Here is a 21,170-nt window from a genome sequence, read left to right on the forward strand (position 1 = left end):
TGGTTGTATGGAACTATAGTTTGGCAGTGGAAGAGGTCAGAAATGGCTTCAGGTGAAGACAGAACCTCCATTGGAGTTGACAGCCCAATAATAAAGGGGTCATAAAAAGAAGCTGAGTATTAACACCATGAAGAGAGCCAATAAGAGACTATTGATAAAGTCTAGTTGCAGCCGAAGACCCCAGCATATAGGAGATGCCTGTACTGTGGGACGACCACCAAGAACAGCAGAAGAAGTTTAGTGAAGTCAACCAGATCATTGAGTGTTGCAGAAGCCAGACCTGAAGAAGTGAACCAAGTCCTTTGAAGGCGTTCAGAAGATCCTGTGTATATTCCAGACATTGGAAAAGGAACCTGTGGAGCTGAAATTGCCACAGAGACCCCAAGATGTTAGAGGTCAATTAGCCCTTGGATACCTAATGAGGAAATCTTCTAACAGCAAATATAATGAGACCAACAGGAAGAATTGTGTAATAGTCATCAAAGCAGAAATAAATTTGAATATCTTAGGAGTTCTTTGACACTAGACATGAAAATGCATAGTTTGGAGTTGGTACACATTAGACTTTTGGTCTGCTTTTGTTCAGCATTTTCTCACTATGACATTTTGTAATTGTAATGTACATCTGGGGTTTGAAGGTATGGGATTTGATTTTTGACAGTTAAGTGACTAGATGAATTTCAGAAGAGACTGTGAACTTTAGACTTTTAACATCGTTGAGACTATTAGAGACATAGGGAACTTTTCAACTTGGACTAAAAGTATTTTGCATTGTGCTGTGGCTAAGTAGGATCCAAATAGATTGATGTGCTTGAACAAGCCTCTGGGGACCAGGGAGTAGAGTGTGGTAGTTCAAATGTGCTTAGCTCAGGGAGGGGTACAGTTAGGAGGTATGGTCTAGCTGGAAGAATTGTGTCACTGTGTGCTTTGTGACCCTCCTACAATTACCTGAAATCCACTCTCCTGCCTGCCTTAAGATCAAGATGTAGAACTTTCAGCCCACCTGGCTCCATCCCTGCCTTTACAGTCTGATGTTTCCCACATCGACGATAACGGACCAAACCTCTGAACCTGTAGGCCAATCCCAGTTAAATCTTCTCCTTTATAGGAGATACCTTGGTTATGGTGTCTCTTTATAACAATGGAAACCCAAACTAAGACAGGAGACTTATCCTGAGTCTGTTGTCTGCCTGTGAATCCTAACTCATCTGCATTGTCTGGGAAATGGAGAAGTGAACCAAACCCTTTGAAGGAGTCCAGGATATTCTGTGTAGATCGCAGATATTGGAAAAGAGATGTGTGGAAAGGAGATGGAATATGTGCCCAGTGCTACAGTGACTGGAGATGCTATGATGGGTTATTTACACAGGAGAATCCCTCTTCTTAGAGGCATAATTATGAGATTTTATTTCCCTAGGTATCTGTCCCAAACTCCTAAGTGAAACATTAGCATTGAATTCAAGTGTCTATTTTGGTGAGAGGGTCATCTTTTAATGAGGACAAAGCCTGGGTTATCCAACTGTACAAAAGACCCAACTGTAAACTATAATCAAATTTTAAGGCTGCACTTGCATACATTTAAAAGGTAAAATCCACATACATTGGGTAGGCAAATGGAATAGACCTCGTCCATCCCAAGAAATATCCTTGATGTCTAAAGCTATGAAGGACAAAGCACTGGAATAATTAAAGGTGACAAAGAATGCCCAGTGAAAGAGCCAGAGATAATCACAAATCTTTTATTAAAAATTCTAATATATATATATATATATATATATATATATAGTAATCTTTGCAATTATATAGAAGGTCTGTGTTCACATCAGAAGGATATTCAGCAATTAAACACATGTTTTGCTGTAATTGAATGAAACTGAGAATGTAAAAAGATATTTAAAAAACTAAACAAATTTTACTCATCTTATTGATTATAATAGCAGAATGAAAACAACTGTCTGGGACAGATGGATTACTCACACAATTTTTTCCTTATGATTTTACAGTTTTTGTAATTTTCCAATTTCTGTATTATTAAACTGCCAGTTTTGACATGCTCATGGTAAGGAGGAGTAAATACTTCCTACCCTGGGAGAGAGCCAGCGAGCAAGGCATGAGCTTACATGAGTGTCAGTGTTTGCCATGGGAATGAGGCTAGTTTGAGATAATATATATATATATATATATATATATATATATATATATATATATATATATATATATAACTTTGAATTCCTCCTTTAGGAAATAATCTCCCTGCCAAGTTAATTGGGTAATTGCCAGAATGAGTTTATTTCAGTTATACTATAAAGAGCCTGGTAACATCACATTATACACAGACACATGAACTAATGGGTAGAATAGGCGAACCAAAAATAAACTGTCTAGTGACCCCATATATGTGTATATTTGTCTTTTCAAACCAAATAAAAATCATACTTGGAGGCTGCCCCTGCGGAGAGCTCATAAGCAACACCCCACGAGCAAACTTGAGCCTCGGGACCACAGGTAAGACCAACTTTTCTGCTCCAAGCGACCTGACTGGTGGCCTCAGGACACACAAAGGCAAAATTCTCTAGGACCGGACACTTCCGTTTTTTAGCGGGATTCCCTACCTCGGGGATCCCTGCCCCCAGCTCACTGCTCCCAAACTCTGTGGGAGAGAGAGCTCACCGCCCGGACAGGTGGGCACTCATTAGACTGCAGAGCAGAAAAGACCACCAACACTGCCCACCACTGCCCATATCCCTGGCCCAAGAGGAAGCTGTATACGGCCTCTGGGTTCCCATACATAAGGGCACAGGAGCAGCAGGTCCCCTGCGTCTGAGACACGGCCGGAACCTGAAGGGACCGACCTGATAAACAGTTCTCTGCACTCATCCCGTGCGAGGGAGAGCTAAAACTTCAGAGAGGCAGACACGCCTGGGAAACCAGAAGAGACTACATTCTACCCACATTTCTGACTCCAGAGGAAAACACCAAACACCATCTGGGATCCTGGTGCACGGGGCCTCCCAGAAAGGGTAGTACAGGTCCTCCTGGTTGCTGCCCTTGCGGAGAGATCATAAGCAACACCCCACGAGCAAACTTGAGCCTTGGGACCACAGGTAAGACCAACTTTTCTGCTCCTAGCGACCTGCCTGGTGAACTCAGGACACAGGCCCACAGGAACAGCTGAAAACCTGTACAGAGGAAAAACTACACGCACGAAAGCAGAACACTCTGTTCCCATAACTGGCTGAAAGAAAACAGGAAATCAGGACTACAGGGCTCCTGACACACAGGCTTATAGGATAGTCTAGCCACTATCAGAAATACCAGAACAAAGTAACACTAGAGATAATCTGATGGCGAGAGGCAAGTGCAGGAACCCAAGCAACACAAACCAAGACTACATGGCATCATCGGAGCCCAATTCTCCCACAAAAGCAAACACAGAATATCAAAACACACCAGAAAAGCAAGATCTAGATTCAAAATCATATTTGATCATGATGCTGGAAGACTTCAAGAAAGACATGAAGAACTCCCTTAGAGAAACACAGGAAAACAAAAATAAACAAGTGGAAGCCTACACAGAGGAATCACAAAAGTCCCTGAGAGAATTCCAGGAAAACACAAACAGTTGAAGGAATTAAAAATGGAAATAGAAGCAATCAAGGAAGAACACATGGAAACAACCCTGGATATAGAAAACCAAAGGAAGAGACAAGGAGCTGTAGATATAAGCATCACTAACAGAATACAAGAGATAGAAGAGAGAATCTCAGGAGCAGAAGATTCCATAGAAATCATCGACTCAACTGTCAAAGATAATGTAAAGCAGAAAAAGCTACTGGTCCAAAACATACAGGAAATCCAGGACTCAATGAGAAGATCAAACCTAAGGATAATAGGTATAGAAGAGAGTGAAGACTCCCAGCTCAAAGGACCAGTAAATATCTTCAACAAAATCATAGAAGAAAACTTCCCTAACCTAAAGAAAGAGATACCCATAAGCATACAAGAAGCCTACAGAACTCCAAATAGATTGGACCAGAAAAGAAACTCCTCCTGTCACATAATAGTCAAAACACCAAATGCACAAAATAAAGAAAGAATATTAAAAGAATTAAGGGGAAAACGTCAAGTAACCTATAAAGGCAGACCTATCAGAATCACACCAGACTTTTCGCCAGAAACTATGGAAGCCAGAAGATCCTGGACAGATGTCATACAGATCCTAAGAGAAATGCCAGCCCAGGTTACAGTATCCTGCAAAACTCTCAATTAACATAGATGGAGAAACCAAGATATTCCATGACAAAACCAAATTTACACAATATGTTTCTACAAATCCAGAGCTACAAAGGATAATAAATGGTAAAGCCCAACATAAGGAGGCAACCTACACCCTAGAAAAAGCAAGAAACTAATCGTCTTGGCAACAAAACAAAGAGAAGAAAAGCACACAAACATAACCCCACATCCAAATAGGAATATAACAGGAAGCAATAATCACTATTCCTTAATATCTCTCAACATCAATGGTCTCAATTCCCCAATGAAAAGACATAGACTAACAAACTGGATACACAATGAGGACCCTGCATTCTGCTGCTACAGGAAACACACCTCAGAGACAAAGATAGACACTACCTCAGAGTGGAAGGCTGGAAAACAACTTTCCAAGCAAATGGTCAGAAGAAGCAAGCTGGAGTAGCCATTCTAATATCAAATAAAATAAATTTTCAACTAAAAGTCATCAAAAAAGATAAGGAGGGATACTTCATATTCATCAAAGGAAAAATCCACCAAGATGAACTCTCAATCCTAAATATCTATTCCCCAAATACAAGGGCACCTACATACGTAAAAGAAACCTTACTAAAGCTCAAAACACACATTGTACCTCACACAATAATACTAGGAGATTTCAACACCCCACTCACATCAATGGACCGATCATGGATACAGAAATTAAACAGAGATATAGACAGACTAAGAGAAGTCATGAACCAAATGGACTTAACAGATATTTATAGAACATTTTATTCTAAAGCAAAAGGATATACATTCTTCTCAGCTCCTCATGGTACTTTCTCCGAAATCGACCATATAATTGGTCAAAAAATGGGCCGGAACAGGTAAAGAAAGATAGAAATAATCCCAAGCGTGCTATCAGACCACCACGGGCAAAAGCTGGTCTTCAATAACAATAACGGAAGAATGCCCACATATACGTGGAAGTTGAACAGTGCTTTACTCAACGATAAACTGGTCAAGGAAGAAATGAAAGTAAAGAATTCTTAGAATTTAATGAAAATGAAGGTACAACATACCCAAACTTATGGGACACAATGAAAGCTGTGCTAAGAGGAAAACTCATAGCTCTGAGTGCCTGCAGAAAGAAATAGGAGAGAGCATATATCGGCAGCTTGACAGCACACCTAAAAGCTCTAGAACAAAAAGAAGCAAATACACCCAGGAGGAGTAGAAGGCAGGAAATAATCAAACTCAGAGCTGAAATCAACCAAGTAGAAACGAAAAGGACCATAGAAAGAATCAACAGAATCAAAAGTTGGTTCTTTGAGAAAGTCAACAAGATAGATAAACCCTTAGCCAGACTAACGAGAGGACACAGAGAGTGTGTCCAAATTAACAAAATCAGAAATGAAAAGGTAGACATAACTACAGAATCAGAGGAAATTCAAAAAATCATCAGATCTTACTACTAAAGCCTATATTCAACAAAACTTGAAAATCTTCAGGAAATGGACAATTTCTTAGACAGATACCAGGTACCGAACTTAAATCAGGACTAGATAAACCATTTAAACCACCCCATAACTGCTAATGAAATAGAAGCAGTTATTAAAGATCTCCCAACCGAAAGTGCCTGGGTCCAGAATGGTTGAGTGCAGAATGCTATCAGACCTTCATAGAAGACCTCATACCAATACTATCCAAACTATTCCACAAAATTGAAACAGATGGAGCACTACCGAATTCCTTCTATGAAGCCACAATTACTTCAGACCAATTTCCCTTATGAATATTGACACAAAAATACTCAAAAAAATTCTGGCAAACAGAATCGAAGAGCACATCAAAACAATCATTCACCATGATCAAGTAGGCGTCATCCCAGGCATGCAGGGATGGTATAATATATGGAAAACTATCAATGTGATCCATTATATAAACAAAATGAAAGGACAAAACCACATGATCATTTCATTAGATGCTGAGAAAGCATTTGACATAATTCAACACCCCTTCATGATAAAAGTCCTGGAAAGAATAGGAATTCAAGGCCCATACCTAAACATAGTAAAAGCCATATACAGCAAACCAGTTGCAAAGATTAAACTAAATGGAGAGAAACTTGAAGCAATCCCACTAAAATCAGGGAATAGACAATGCTGCCCACTCTCTCCCTACTTATTCAATATAGTTCTTGAAGTTCTAGCCAGAGCAATCAGACAACAAAAGATCAAGGTGATACAGATTGGAAAAGAAGAAGTCAAAATATCACTATTTGCAGATGATATGATAGTATATTTCAGTGATCCCAAAGTTTCACCAGAGAAATCCTAAAGCTAATAAACAACTTTAGCAAAGTGGCTGGGTATAAAATTAACTCAAATAAATCAGTAGCCTTCCTCTACACAAAAGAGAAACAAGCTGAAAAAGAAATTAGGGAAACGACACCCTTCATAATAGTCCCAAACAATATAAAGTACCTTGGTATGACTTTAACCAAGCAAATAAAAGATCTGTACAATAAGAACTTCAAGCCTCTGAAGAAAGAAATTGAAGAAGACCTCAGAAGATGGAAAGATCTCCCATGCTCATGGATTGGCAGGATTAACATAGTAAAAATGTCCATTATACCAAAAGCAATCTACAGATTCAATGCAATCCCCATCAAAATACCAATCCAATTCTTCAAAGAGTTAGACAGAACAATTTGCAAATTCATCTGGAATAACAAAAAAAAACAGGATAGCTAAAATTATCCTGAACAATAAAAGGACTTCAGGGGGAATCGCTATCCCTGAACTCAAGCAGTATTATAGAGCAATAGTGATAAAAACCGCATGGTATTGGTACAGAGACAGACAGATACACCAGTGGAATAGAATTGAAGACCCAGAAATGAACCCACACACGTATGGTCACTTGATTTTTGACAAAGGAGCAAAAACCACCCAATGGAAAAAAGATAGCATTTTCAGCAAATGGTGCTGGTTCAACTGGAGGGCAACATGCAGAAGAATGCAGATCGATCCATGCTTATCACCCTGTACAAAGCTTACGTCCAAGTGGATCAGGGATCTCAAACCAGATACACTCAAACTAATAGAAGAAAAAGTGGGGTAGCATCTCGAACACATGGGCACTGGAAAAAGTTTCCTGATCAAAACACCAATGACTTATGCTCTAAGATCAAGAATCGACAAATGGGATCTCATAAAACAGCAAAGCTTCTGTAAGGCAAAGGACACTGTGGTTAGGACAAAATGGCAACCAACAGATTGGGAAAAGATCTTTACCAATCCTACAACAGATAGAGGCCTTATATCCAAAATATACAAAGAACTCAAGAAGTTAGAAGGCAGGGAGACAAATAACCCTATTAAAAAATGGGGTTCAGAACTAAACAAAGAATTCACAGCTGAGGAATGCCAAATGGTTGAGAAAAACCTAAAGAAATGTTCAGCATCTTTAGTCATAAGGGACATGCAAATCAAAACAACCCTGAGTTTTCACCTCACACAGTGAGAATGGCTAAGATCAAAAACTCAGGTGACAGCAGATGCTGGCAAGGATGTGGAGAAAGAGGAACACTTCTCCATTGCTGGTGGGATTGCAGACTGGTACAACCATTCTGGAAATCAGTCTGGAGGTTCCTCACAAAATTGGACATTGAACTACCTGAGGACCCAGCTATACCTCTCTGGGGCATATACCAAAAGATGGTCCAACATATAAGAAAGACACATGCTCTTCTATGTTCATAGCAGCCTTATTTATAATAGCCAGAAGCTGGAAAGAACCCAGATGCCCTTCAACAGAAGAATGGAAACAGAAAATGTGGTACATCTACACAATGGAATATTACTCAGCTACCAAAAACAATGACTTTATGAAATTCATAGCCAAATGGTTGGAACTGGAAAATATCATCCCTAGTGAGGTAACCCAATCACAGAAAAACACACATGCTATGCACTCACTGATAAGTGGCTATTAGCCCAAATGCTTGAATTACCCTAGATGCATAGAACACATGAAACTCAAGACGGATGATCAAAATGTGAATGGTTCACTCCTTCTTTAAAAGGTGGAACCAGAATACCCTTGGCAGGGAATAGAGAGGCAAAGATTAAAACAGAGACAGAAGGAACACCCATTCAGAGCCTGCCCCACATGTGGCCCATATATATACAGCCACACAATTAGACAAGATGGATGAAGCAAAGAAGTGCAAGCCGACAGGAGCCGGATGTAGATCTCTCCTGAGAGACACAGCCAGAATACAGAAGATACAGAGACGAATGTCAGGAGCAAACCACTGAACTGAGAATAGGACCCCCGTTCAAGGAATCAGAGAAAGAACTAGAAGAGCTTGAAGGGGCTCAAGACCCCTTATGAACAACAATGCCAAGCAACCAGAGCTTCCAGGGACTAAATCACTACCTAAAGACTATACATGGACTGATCCTGGACTCTGACCTCATAGGTAGCAATGAATATCCTTATAAGATCACCAGTGGAAGGGGAAGCCCTTGGTCCTGTTAAGACTGAACCCCCAGTGAACATGATTGTTTGGGGGAGGGCGGCAGTGGGGGGGGAGGATGGGGAGGGGAACACCCATACACAAGGGGAGGGGGAGGGATTAGGGGGATGTTTGCTGGGAAACTGGAAAATGGAATAACATTCGAAATATAAATAAGAAATACTCAAGTTAATAAAAAAAAGAAACTCATGAATAAATCTATTTTCACAATGTTTCTAGATTAAAAAAAAGATATGAGTTTGTGTGATCTCCCTTCTTCAAAAAGAAACCTGAAGTAAATGAATGAATTGAAATGTAAATAAAAGACTAGTTTAGTCTGCATGAGATAAGCTAGCAGAGACAAAATTCTTTTTAGTTTTTCTTTTTTCTAGTAAAATTTGAGCTGTCTGTAGATCTCTGGAGAGCAAACACAGATCTTTTAGAATTTCTTCTAGCAGCTTTCCAGAGAAACTTGTTTGAAGTGTGACACAGCTCTCTTAAATGATTTCTATCAGCTACCCTGAGAGAACTGCTCCAAGAACTAAAACAGCTTTTTTACAATTTATCCTGGCTTGCTTATTTTGGGCAGAAACATAAGAATTACTTTCAGATAACCCAAGATTTTTTTTCTAGCAGATTTTCAATTTTGATAAGAAAACTCATGAAGTCTCCAGAAAGATTTTATAATTTTTTTTTCTAGCATAAGAGAGCTGACTCTAGTGGGAAGTTGTTTCTGGAGAGAGCTATCTCAAGCAGAAGGCTATCTAGTGCCAGTAACTATATACAAAGAGCTGTCTTGGGAGCAATGTTAAGCAGATTACAAAGCTGTCAGTTTGGACCCATGACATGACTTTGAATCATTCTTTTTGTAGCTTCCAAATACTGTTTCTCTCAGAAAAATCTCTCCAAGCTGAGACTTGTTAACAAAAATAAAGATACGCATGCCCAAACTTATGGGACACAATGAAAGCAGTGCTAACAGGAAAACTCATAGGACTAGGTGCCTCCATAAAGATATTGAAGATATCATGCTCTAGCAGTTTAACAAAACATCTGAAAGTTCTAGAACAAAAGCAAGATAATACACCCGAGAGGAATAGATTGCTATACATAAACAAACTCAGGGCAAAATCAATCAATTAGAAATAAAGAGAACTATACAAAGAATCAACAAAACAAAACCCGGATCTTTGAGAAAATGAACACAGAGATAAACCCTTAGCCAAACTAACAGAACAGAGATAATATCCAAAAAAATGTCATAAGATGATTCTACAAAAGCCTAAAATCAACACAGTTGGAAAATCTAAATAAAATGAATGATTTCCTAGAGAGAGATACCATGTACCAAAGTTAAATCAAGAGCAGATAAACTGTCTAAACAGTACAAAAAGTCCTCAGGCAATAAGCAGCCATCAAAGGCAACCAACCAAAGAAAGCCCATGGACTGATGGTTTTAGTGGAGAATTCTACCAGACTTTCAAAGAACAGTTAATACCAACACTTATCAAACTGTTCCATAAAAATAGAAATACAGTCATTACCTAATTCAGTCTATTAAGCCACAGTTACTCTGATACCTAAACCATACAAAGGCCCAATGAAGGAAGAAAATGTTAGAATAATTTTGCTATGGATATTCTTACAAATATACTCAATAACATTTTCACAAACTGAATACAAGAGCACATCAAAACCATCATTCACTATGATCAAGTAGGCCTCATCGCAGTGGTGTAGGGATGGAGCAATATGTGAAAACCCATCAAATGTGTATAATATATATATATATATGTTAATATATATTAATAAATCTCACATGATCATCTTATTAGATGCTAAAAACCTTTGACAAAATAAAGTACCTCTTCACATTTAAAGTATTGCAGAAGGGGTTGGGGATTTAGCTCAGTGGTAGAGCGCTTGCCTAGGAAGTGCAAGGCCCTGGGTTCAGTCCCCAGCTCCAGAAAAAAAAAAGAACTAAAGTATTGCAGAGATCTGGAATTCAAGGCCTATGCCCAAACAATAAAAACAATATAGAACAAACCAATAGCCAATATTAAATTAATGAAGAGATACTTGAACGAATCCCACTAAAATCTAGGACAAGACAAGGCTGTCTACTCTCCATATATCTATTCAACGTAGTTCTTAAAGCTATAGATGGAGTAATAAGACACCAAAAGGAGATCACAGGGCTACAATTTGGCAAGGAAGAAGTCAAGGTATCGCTATTGGCAAATGAGAAGGTAGTATAAAAAAAGTGACCCCAAAATTCCCGCCAGAGACCTTCTATAGATGAAAATCAAGTTCAGCATAGTGGTTTGGTATAAAACTAATCAGTAGCCTTCCTTTACACAAATGATAAACAGGGTGAGGAAGAAAATAGGGAACCAACACCCTTCACAATAATCAAAAATAATATAAAATAACTTGGAGTAACTCTCTTCAAGAATGTGAATGATCTGCATGTTAGGAACTTCAAGGTTCTGGAGAACAAAATCAAAGGAGACCTCAGAAGTTGGCAAGATCTCCCATGCTCACAATTAGTAGGATTAACAGTAAAATGGCCACTATACCAAAAGCAATCTACAGATTTAATGCAATCCTCATCTAAATAGCCACACAATTCTTCAGAAAAATGGAAAGAGCACTCTCAATTTAATATTGAAAATCAAAAGAAAACAAAACAGAGCAACACAACAATAAGAACAACAGCAAAAATCAAAATAGCAAAAACAATTCTCAATAATAAAAGAACTTCCGTGGGGAAATACCATCCCTGACCTCAATCTGTACCACATAACAGTAGTGGAAAAGAGTGGATTATTTTGGCACAGATACAGAAAGGATGATCAATGGAATAGAATTGAAGACCCAGAAACAGACCCACACAAATCTTTGACAAATAAGCCAATAACATACAGTGGAAAAAGAGAAAGTTCTTCAATAAATAGTGCTTGTCTAACTGGCATTCGGTATATCAAAAAATGAAAATAGATCGATATCTATCAAATTGTACAAAGCTCAAGTCCAAGCAGATCATGGATCTCAATGTAAAATGAGATACACTAAATCTAATAGAAGAGAAAAGGAAAGAGCCTCAAACTCATTGGAACAGAGGGAAATTTCCTGAAGAGAACTCCAATAGCTCAGTCTCTAAGATCAATAATTGATAAAAAGGATCTTCTGAAACTGAAAAGATTCTGTAAGGAAAAAGTCACAGTCAATAGGACAAATTATGAAAATCCAAACATTGTTCTTTTTCCACTTATGATTTAGTTATTTTTTTCTTTATTAACTTGAGTATTTCTTATGTACATTTCGATTGTTACTACCCTTCCTGGTTTCCGGGCCAACATCCCCCTAACCCCTGTCACTCCCCTTCTATATGGGCTTCCACTCCCCATCCTCCCCACATTACCACCCTCCCCCCAACAATCACGTTCACTGGGGGTTCAGTCTTGGCAGGACCAAGGGCTTCCCCTTCCACTGATGCTCTTACTAGGCTATTCATTGCTACCTATAAGGTTGGAGCCCAGGGTCAGTCCATGTATAGTCTTTGGGTAGTGGCTTAGTCCCTGGAAGCTCTGGGTGCTTGTCATTGTTGTTCATATGGGGCCTCGAGCCCCTTCAAGCTATTCCAGTCCTTTCTCTGATTCCTTCAAAGGGGGTCCCATTCTCAGTTCAGTGGATTGCTGCTGGCATTCGCCTATGTATTTGCTGTATTCTGGTGGTGTCTCTCAGGAGAGATCTACATCTGGTTCCTGTCGGACTGCACTTCTTTGCTTCATCCATCTTATCTACTTTGGTGGCTGTATATGTATGAGCCACATGTGGGGCAGCCTCTTAATGGGTGTTCCTTCTGCCACTGTTCTAAACTTTGCCTCCCTATTCCCTGCCAGGGGTATTCTTGTTCCCCTTTTAAAGAAGGAGTGAACCATTCACATTTTTTTCTTCTTTTTTGAGTTTCAAGTGTTCTGTGCATCTAGGGTAATTCAAGCATTTGGGCTAATATCCGCTTATCAATGAATGCATACCATGTGGGTTTTTCTGTGATTGAGCTATCTCACTCAGGATGATATTTTCCAGTTCCATCCATTTGCCTATGAATTTCATAAAGTCATTGTTTTTGGTAGCTGAGTAATATTCCATTGTGTAGATGTACCACATTTTCTGTATCCATTCCTCTGTTGAAGGGTATCTGGGTTCTTTCCAGCTTCTGGCTATTATAAATAAGGCTGCGATGAACATAGTGGAGCACGTGTCTCTTTTATATGTTGGGGCATCTTTTGGGTATATGCCCAAGAGAGGTATAGCTGGGTCCTCAGGTAGTTCAATGTCCAATTTTCTGAGGAACCTCCAGACTGATTTCCAGAATGGTTGTATCAGTTTGCAGTCCCACCAGCAATGGAGGATTGTTGCTTTTTCTCCACATCCTCACCAGCATTTGCTGTCACCTTAATTTTTGAGCTTTGCCGTTCTCACTGGTGTGAGGTGAAATCTCAGGGTTGTTTTGATTTGCATTTCACTTATGACTAAAATGCTGAACATTTCTTTAGGTCTTTTTCAGACATACGACATTCCTCAGCTGTGAATACTTTTTATAGCACTGAACCCCATTTTTAATAGGATTATTTGCCTCCCTGCCATCTAACTTCTTGAGTTCTTTGTATATTTTGGATATAAGGCCTCTATCAGTTGTATGATTGGTAAAGATCTTTTCCCATTCTGTTGGTTGCCGTTTTGTCCTAACAACAGTGTCCTTTACCTTACAGAAGCTTTGCAGTTTTATGATATCCCATTTGTTGATTCTTGATCTTAGAGCATAGGTCATTGGTGTTTTGTTCACGAAATTTTTTCCAGTGCCCATGTGTTTGAGATGCTGCCCTAGTTTTTCTTCTATTAGTTTGAGTATATCTGGTTTGATTTGGAGGTCCTTGATCCCCTTGGACTTAAGCTTTGCACAGGGTGATAAGCATGGATGGATCTGCATTTTTCTACATGTTGACCTCCAGTTGAACCAGCACCATTTGCTGAAAATGCTATCTTTTTTCCATTGGATGGTTTTGGCTCCTAGGTCAAAAATCAAGTGACCATAGGTGTGTGGGTTCATTTCTGGGTCTTCAATTCTATTCCACTGGTGTATCTGTCTGTCTCTGTACCAATACCATGCAGTTTTTATCACTATTGCTCTGTAATACTGCTTGAGTTCAGGAATAATGATTCCCCCGGAAGTCCTTTTATTGTTGAGGATAGCTTTAGCTATTCTCGGTTTTTTGTTATTCCAGATGAATTTGGAAATTGTTCTGTCTAATTCTCTGAAGAATTGTATTGGTATTTTGATGGGGATTGCATTGAATCTGTAGATCGCTTTTGGTGAAATGGCCATTTTTACTATGTTAATCCTGCCAATCCATGAGTATGGGTGATATTTCCATCTTCTGAGGTCTTCTTCAATTTCTTTCTTCGGGGGCTTGAAGTTCTTTTTATACAGATCTCTTACTTGCTTGGTTAAAGTCACACCGAGTTATTTTATATGATTTTGGACTATTATGAATGGTATCCTTTCCCTAATTTTTTCTCAGCTTGTTTCTCTTTTGTGTAGAGGAAGGCTACTGATTTATTTGAGTTAATTTTATACCCAGCCACTTTGCTGAAATTGTTTATCAGCTGTAGTAGTTCTCTGGTGGAACTTTTGGGATCACTTAAATATACTATCATATCATCTACAAATAGTGATATTTTGACTTCTTTTTTTCCAATCTGTATCCCCTTGATCATTTGTTGTCTGATTGCTCTGGCTAGAACTTCAAGAACTATATTGAATAAGTAGGGAAGTGTGGGCAGCCTTGTCTAGTCTCTGATTTTACTGGGATTGCTTCAAGTTTCTCTCCATTTAGTTTAATGTTAGCTACTGGTTTGCTGTATATGGTTTTTACTATGTTTAGGTATGGGTCTTGGATTCCTATTCTTTCCAGGACATTTATCATTAAGGGATGTTGAATTTTGTCAAATGCATTCTCAGCATCTAATGAAATGATCATGTGGTTTTCTCCTTTCATTTTGTTTATATAATGGATCACATTGATAGTTTTCCATATATTAAACCATCCCTGCATGCCTGGGATGAAGTATACTTGATTATGGAGGATGGTTGTTTTGATGTGCTCTTGGATTCAGTTTGCCAGAATTTTATTGAGTACTGTTGCATCGATATTCATAAGGGAAATTGGTCTGAAGTTCTCTTTCTTCATTGGGTCTTTGTGTGGTTTAGGTAAAAAAATAATTGTGGATTCATAGAAGGAATTCGGTAGCGCTCCATCTGATTCAATTTTGTGCAATAGTTTGAATAGTATTGGCATGAGGTCTTCTATGAAGGTCTGATAGCATTCTGCACTGAACCTGTCTGGACCTGGGCTCTTTTTGGTTGGGAGATCTTTAATAACTGCTTCTACTTTTCTTAGAAGATATGGGGTTGTTTAAATGGTTTATCTGTTCCTGATTTAACTTCGGTACCTAGTATCTGTCTAGGAAATTGTCCATTTCCTGCAGATTTTCAAGTTTTGTTGAATATAGGCTTTTGTAGTAGGATCTGATGATTTTTTGAATTTCCTCTGATTCTGGAGTTATGTCTCCCTTTTCATTTCTGATTTTGTTAATTTGGACACACTCTCTGTGTCCTCTCGTTAGTCTGGCTAAGGGTTAATCTATCTTGTTGACTTTCTCAAAGAACTAACTTTTGGTTCTGTTGATTCTTTCTATGTTCCTTTTTGTTTCTACTTGGTTGATTTCAGCTGTGAGTTTGATTATTTCCTGTCTTCTACTCCTCCTGGGTGTATTTGCTTCTTTTTGTTCTAGAGCTATTCGGTGTGCTGTTCAAGCTGGTGACATATGCTCTCTCCTGTTTTCTTTCTGCACACACTCAGAGCTATGGGTTTTCCTCTTAGCACAGCTTTCATTGTGTCCCATAAGTTTGGGTATGTTGTACCTTCATTTTCATTAAATTCTAAGAATTCTTTACTTTCTTTCTTTATTTCTTCCTTGACCAGGTTATTGTTGAGTAGAGCATTGTTCAACTTCCATGTATATGTGGGCGCTCTTCCCTTATTGTTATTGAAGGCCAGCTTTAGCCCATGGTGGTCTGATAGCACGCATGAGATTATTTCTATCTTTCTGTATCTGTTGAGGCCTGTTTTATGACCAATTATATGGTCAATTTTGGAGAAACAACCATAAGGTGGTGAGAAGAAGGTATATCCTTTGGTTTTAGGGTAGAATGTTCTATAAATATCTGTTATGTCCATTTGGTTCATGAATTCTCTTAGTCTGTCTATGTCTCTGTTTAATTTCTGTTTCCATGCTCTGTCCATTGATGAGAGTGGGGTGTTGAAATCTCCTACTATTATTGTGTGAGGTGCAATGTGTGTTTTGAGCTTTAGTAAGTTTTCTTTTATGTATGTAGGTTCCCTTGTATTTGGAGCATAGATATTTAGGATTGAGAGTTCATCTTGGTGGATTTTTCCTTTGATGAATATGAAGTGTCCTTCCTTATCTTTTTTGAGGACTTTTAATTGAAAATCGATTTTATTCGATATTAGAATGGCAACTCCAGCTTGCTTTTTCAGACCATTTGCTTGGAAATTTGTTTTCCAGCCTTCCACTCTGAGGTAGTGTCTGTCTTTGTCTCTGAGGTGTGTTTCCTGTAGGCAGCAGAATGTTGGGTCCTCATTGCATATCCAGTTTGTTAATCTATGTCTTTTTATTGGAGAGTTGAGAAAATTGATGTTGAGAGATATTAAGGAATAGTGATTATTGCTTCCTGTTATATTCATATTTGGATGTGAGATTATGTTTGTGTGCTTTTCTTCTCTTTGTTTTGTTGCCAAGATGATTAGTCTCTTGCTTTTTCTAGGGTGTAGTATTTATTATCCTTTGTTGCGCTGGATTTATAGAAAGATATTGTGTAAATTTGGCTTTGTCATGGAATATCTTGCTTTCTCCATCTATTTCAATTGAGAGTTTTGCAGAATACAGTAATCTGGGGTGGCATTTGTGTTCTCTTAGTGTCTGTATGACATCTGTTCAGGATCTTCTGGCTTTCACAGACTCTGTTGAGAAGTTTGGTGTGATTCTGATAGATCTGCCTACTGACACCCTCTGAAGCTGTGATTTCAATTTTTGCTGTAATTCAGCCAACATTATAATGAGGGCTTCAGTTTGATTTTCTGCAATTCAAGCTCTATGGCTAATGGAGATAAGATTCTCTTCAAGGACACACTTAGAAACTTTAGATTGCTCTCTTACATCTGGAGCCATTTGATTTTATCACAGAGCTCATTCTTTTCCTACATCAGTTTTTCCAGAGATACTAAAAGCAGCAAGCCAGTAAAATCATTTTATGATTTAACCCCCAATGTATAGAAACTTTTGTACACCAGATCACCTAATTCATCAAGATAATCAAAGGCATTAGCTTCCTCAAATTTGAAATATAGTTTCCACCACGAGCCTTCAATGGTTTCTGAGCTCCCAGGACAGAGTATCTGGAGAGGTTTCAGTAGTTGAAGGTGTCAATGAAAGATTAATCCAACTCCAGATTCTTGAAAGATTCATCCTTATACTTTTTTTTTTATTAACTTGAGTATTTCTTATATACATTTCAAGTGTTATTCCCTTTCCCGGTTTCTGGGCAAACATCCCCCTAATCCCACCCCCTGCCCTTCCTTATGGGTGTTCCTCTCCCCATCCTCCCGCCACTGCCGCCCTCCCCGCAACAATCTAGTTCACTGGGGGTTCAGTCTTAGCAGGACCCAGGGCTTCCCCTTCCACTGGTGCTCATACTAGAATATTCATTGCTACCTATGAGGTCAGAGTCCAGGGTCAGTCCATGTATAGTCTTTAGGTAGTGGCTTAGTCACTGGAAGCTCTGGTTGCTTGGCATTGTTGTACATATGGGGTCTCGAGCCCCGTCAAGCTCTTCCAGTTCTTTCTCTGATTCCTTCCACGGGGGTGCTATTCTCAGTTCAGTGGTTTGCTGCTGGCATTCGCCACTGTATATGCTGTATTCTGGCTGTGTCTCTCAGGAGCGATCTACATCCAGCTCCTGTCAGCCTGCACTTCTTTGCTTCATCCATCTTGTCTAATTGGGTGGCTGTATATGTATGGGCCACATGTGGGGCAGGCTCTGAATGGGTGTTCCTTCAGTCTCTGTTTTAATCTTTGCCTCTTCCTTCCCTGCCAAGGGTATTCTTTTTCCTCATTTAAAGAAGGAGTGAAGCATTCACATTTTGATCATCCGTCTTGAGTTTCGTTTGTTCTAGGGATCTAGAGTAATTCAAGCATTTGGGCTAATAGCCACTTATCAATGAGTGCATACCATGTATGTCTTTCTGTGATTGGGTTAGCTCACTCAGGATGATATTTTCCAGTTCCAACCATTTGCCTACGAATTTCATAAACTCGTTGTTTTTGATAGCTGAGTAATATTCCATTGTGTAGATGTACCACATTTTCTGTATCCATTCCTCTGTTGAAGGGCATCTGGGTTCTTTCCAGCTTCTGGCTATTATAAATAAGGCTGCTATGAACATAGAAGAGCATGTGTCTTTCTTATATGTTGGACCATCTTTTGGTATATGCCCCAGAGAGGTATAGCTGGGTCCTCAGGTAGTTCAATGTCCAATTTTGTGAGGAACCTCCAGACTGATTTCCAGAATGGTTGTACCAGTCTGCAATCCCACCAGCAATGGAGAAGTGTTCCTCTTTCTCCACATCCTTGCCAGCATCTGCTATCACCTGAGTTTTTGATCTTAGCCATTCTCACTGTGTGAGGTGAAAACTCAGGGTTGTTTTGATTTGCATGTCCCTTATGACTAAAGATGCTGAACATTTCTTTAGGTTTTTCTCAACCATTTGGCATTCCTCAGCTGTGAATTCTTTGTTTAGTTCTGAACCCCATTTTTTAATAGGGTTATTTGTCTCCCTGCCTTCTAACTTCTTGAGTTCTTTGTATATTTTGGATATAAGGCCTCTATCTGTTGTAGGATTGGTAAAGATCTTTTCCCAATCTGTTGGTTGCCATTTTGTCCTAACCACAGTGTCCTTTGCCTTACAGAAGCTTTGCTGTTTTATGAGATCCCATTTGTCGATTCTTGATCTTAGAGCATAAGTCATTGGTGTTTTGATCAGGAAACTTTTCCCAGTGCCCATGTGTTCGAGATGCTACCCCACTTTTTCTTCTATTAGTTTGAGTGTATCTGGTTTGAGATCCCTGATCCACTTGGACGTAAGCTTTGTACAGGGTGATAAGCATGGATCGATCTGCATTCTTCTACATGTTGACCTCCAGTTGAACCAGCACCATTTGCTGAAAATTCTATCTTTTTTCCATTGGATGGTTTTGGCTCCTTTGTCAAAAATCAAGTGCCCATATGTGTGTGGGTTCATTTCTGGGTCTTCAATTCTGTTCCATTGGTCTATCTGTCTGTCTCTGTACCAATACCATGCAGTTTTTATCACTATTGCTCTGTAATACTGCTTGAGTTCAGGCATAGTGATTTCCCCCTGAAGTCCTTTTATTCTTGAGGATAGTTTTAGCTATCCTGGGTTTTTTTTTTATTCCAGATGAATCATCCTTATACTTTTGCTCCTCTCTACCCTTACTCATGGTACCAACTCTAAAGAGTCACAGAACTTATGGGAACTCTCTATATAGTAAGGGAATTTATTGATAGCTTACAGTCTATAGTCCAACTCCACAACAATGATCCACAGCAGATTTAAATGGAATTCCCAGGATCTAGCAGTTGCTCAATCCCACAAAGAAAGCAGGTAAAGAAGAATCTTCTTATCCCAATGTCTTTATGTAGGTCTTCAACAGAGGGTATGGCCCAGATTAAAGGTATGTACTACCATGCCTAGATTTTGGACTTCCTTTGTTCAATTGACCTTGAACTTGGAGATATTCTTGCCTTAGTCTGCTGGGATTCATAGCCACTATGCCTCAAGATCCCCGTGACAAGATCCAGGTCAAAAATCTTTATATCTCCCAGGATCAAGATCAGGATTACAGGTAAGCCTTCCCATTCTGGATTTTAGTTCATTGCAGATATAGTAATGTTGCCCACTAGGAATAGCTACTACAAACAGTAAAATGTCATAATCAATAGGAAGTATAAAAATAAAGTATTTAACATAATTATTTTCTATGCAATCAAATAGTTTATTTTAGAAAATTGTAAAGGACCAATGAGTTGCAGTGCTAATTTAGATAAAGGAACTATGAAGAGATAAAAAGCTGCTTCTCAAATCCTGTGTTGACTTTTCTTGTTTTCTTTTCTAAGATTTTATCTCCTAGCACTATACCCATGTGTAAAATTAACTCTGAAAAATGTTTGGTCACTTTTCTAATAGGTAAAGTGGCCTTTGTCTTCCTGCAAAGCTGTCCTGTGTCCTTCAGCAACACTTAATAAGAAATATTTAGTGTACGACAGGAATATATTTGAATGATAAACTTTCCATGACAATTGTGTAGAGCATCCTCCTTTTTGGGCAGATATGCCTCTACACCATTTCATTCCCCAGCGATGAAATCCCTGCGACTTACAGTTTCTCTAGGCCATGCACTTCTGCTCCATTTTCCTTCCCACAACTCTTGCTCTGACTTCCTGCATTCACTATCTCCTGCAACTCCTCTTCCAAATCTCCCCTTCCTGTCTTTCCCAGAAAACTTGCCTACTCATTTTCACTTAGCAATTGGCTATTTGTCATCTTTATTAACCAATCAGATACTAAGGGGAATTCCTCTACATCTCATCTTTCTGTCCAATTAAAAAAGTACTCTTCAAAAAAAAAAGTACTCTTCTCCCAGATATAACTGAAATATTTATGACAAGTACACAGTAGTAGGTACAAATGACATCCAGTCCAACAATTTGTCAATCAGATAATGTATTCTGTCATCCCTCTAACTTAGAAAAGCTTAATTCCACACCTGAATCCTAGTTTCAGATTACATCCTATCTAAAAACCATTCACTCAAATATACATCATGTCACTCAATGCTAAACAGCTTAGGTTAGCTATGAGACTACACCCAGTCTTGAACACTGTCAGAAATTTAAGAATGACTTAAATATTACCTGAAAATATAAGGAGCACAAAACATGGTTTTCAGAATGTAACCAATTTATAGAGACAGCCAATCATATAAATAAAATAACTAATTTATTTAAAAAATAAATTAAAGGAGAAAACCATCCAATAACTTTCTGAGAATCTATTTGTCAATTGGATTATTTTAGTTCAAGACTGATCCATTGCTTTATATCCCAGGTTTATGAGAACATGCTATTCATCTGTCTTCCACCTTAGTCTACAAAAATCTGGAAATCCAGACACAGACCAA

General features: G+C 38.8%; 1 protein-coding gene and 1 long non-coding RNA gene across 2 annotated transcripts in view; one reads left to right on the forward strand and one right to left on the reverse strand.

Annotated features, from left to right (window-relative positions):
• LOC134481033 (immunoglobulin lambda-1 light chain-like) overlaps positions 1-21,170 on the forward strand; it is a 357,250-nt gene that overhangs the window by 41,081 nt on the left and 294,999 nt on the right. The window lies entirely within an intron of this gene.
• Positions 1-21,170, reverse strand: part of LOC134481036 (uncharacterized) — a 121,654-nt gene that overhangs the window by 23,958 nt on the left and 76,526 nt on the right. The gene's annotated exons all lie outside the window — the stretch shown is intronic.

Source organism: Rattus norvegicus, chromosome 11 (assembly GCF_036323735.1).
Source record: "Rattus norvegicus strain BN/NHsdMcwi chromosome 11, GRCr8, whole genome shotgun sequence".
Classification (NCBI taxonomy): Eukaryota; Metazoa; Chordata; class Mammalia; order Rodentia; family Muridae; genus Rattus; species Rattus norvegicus.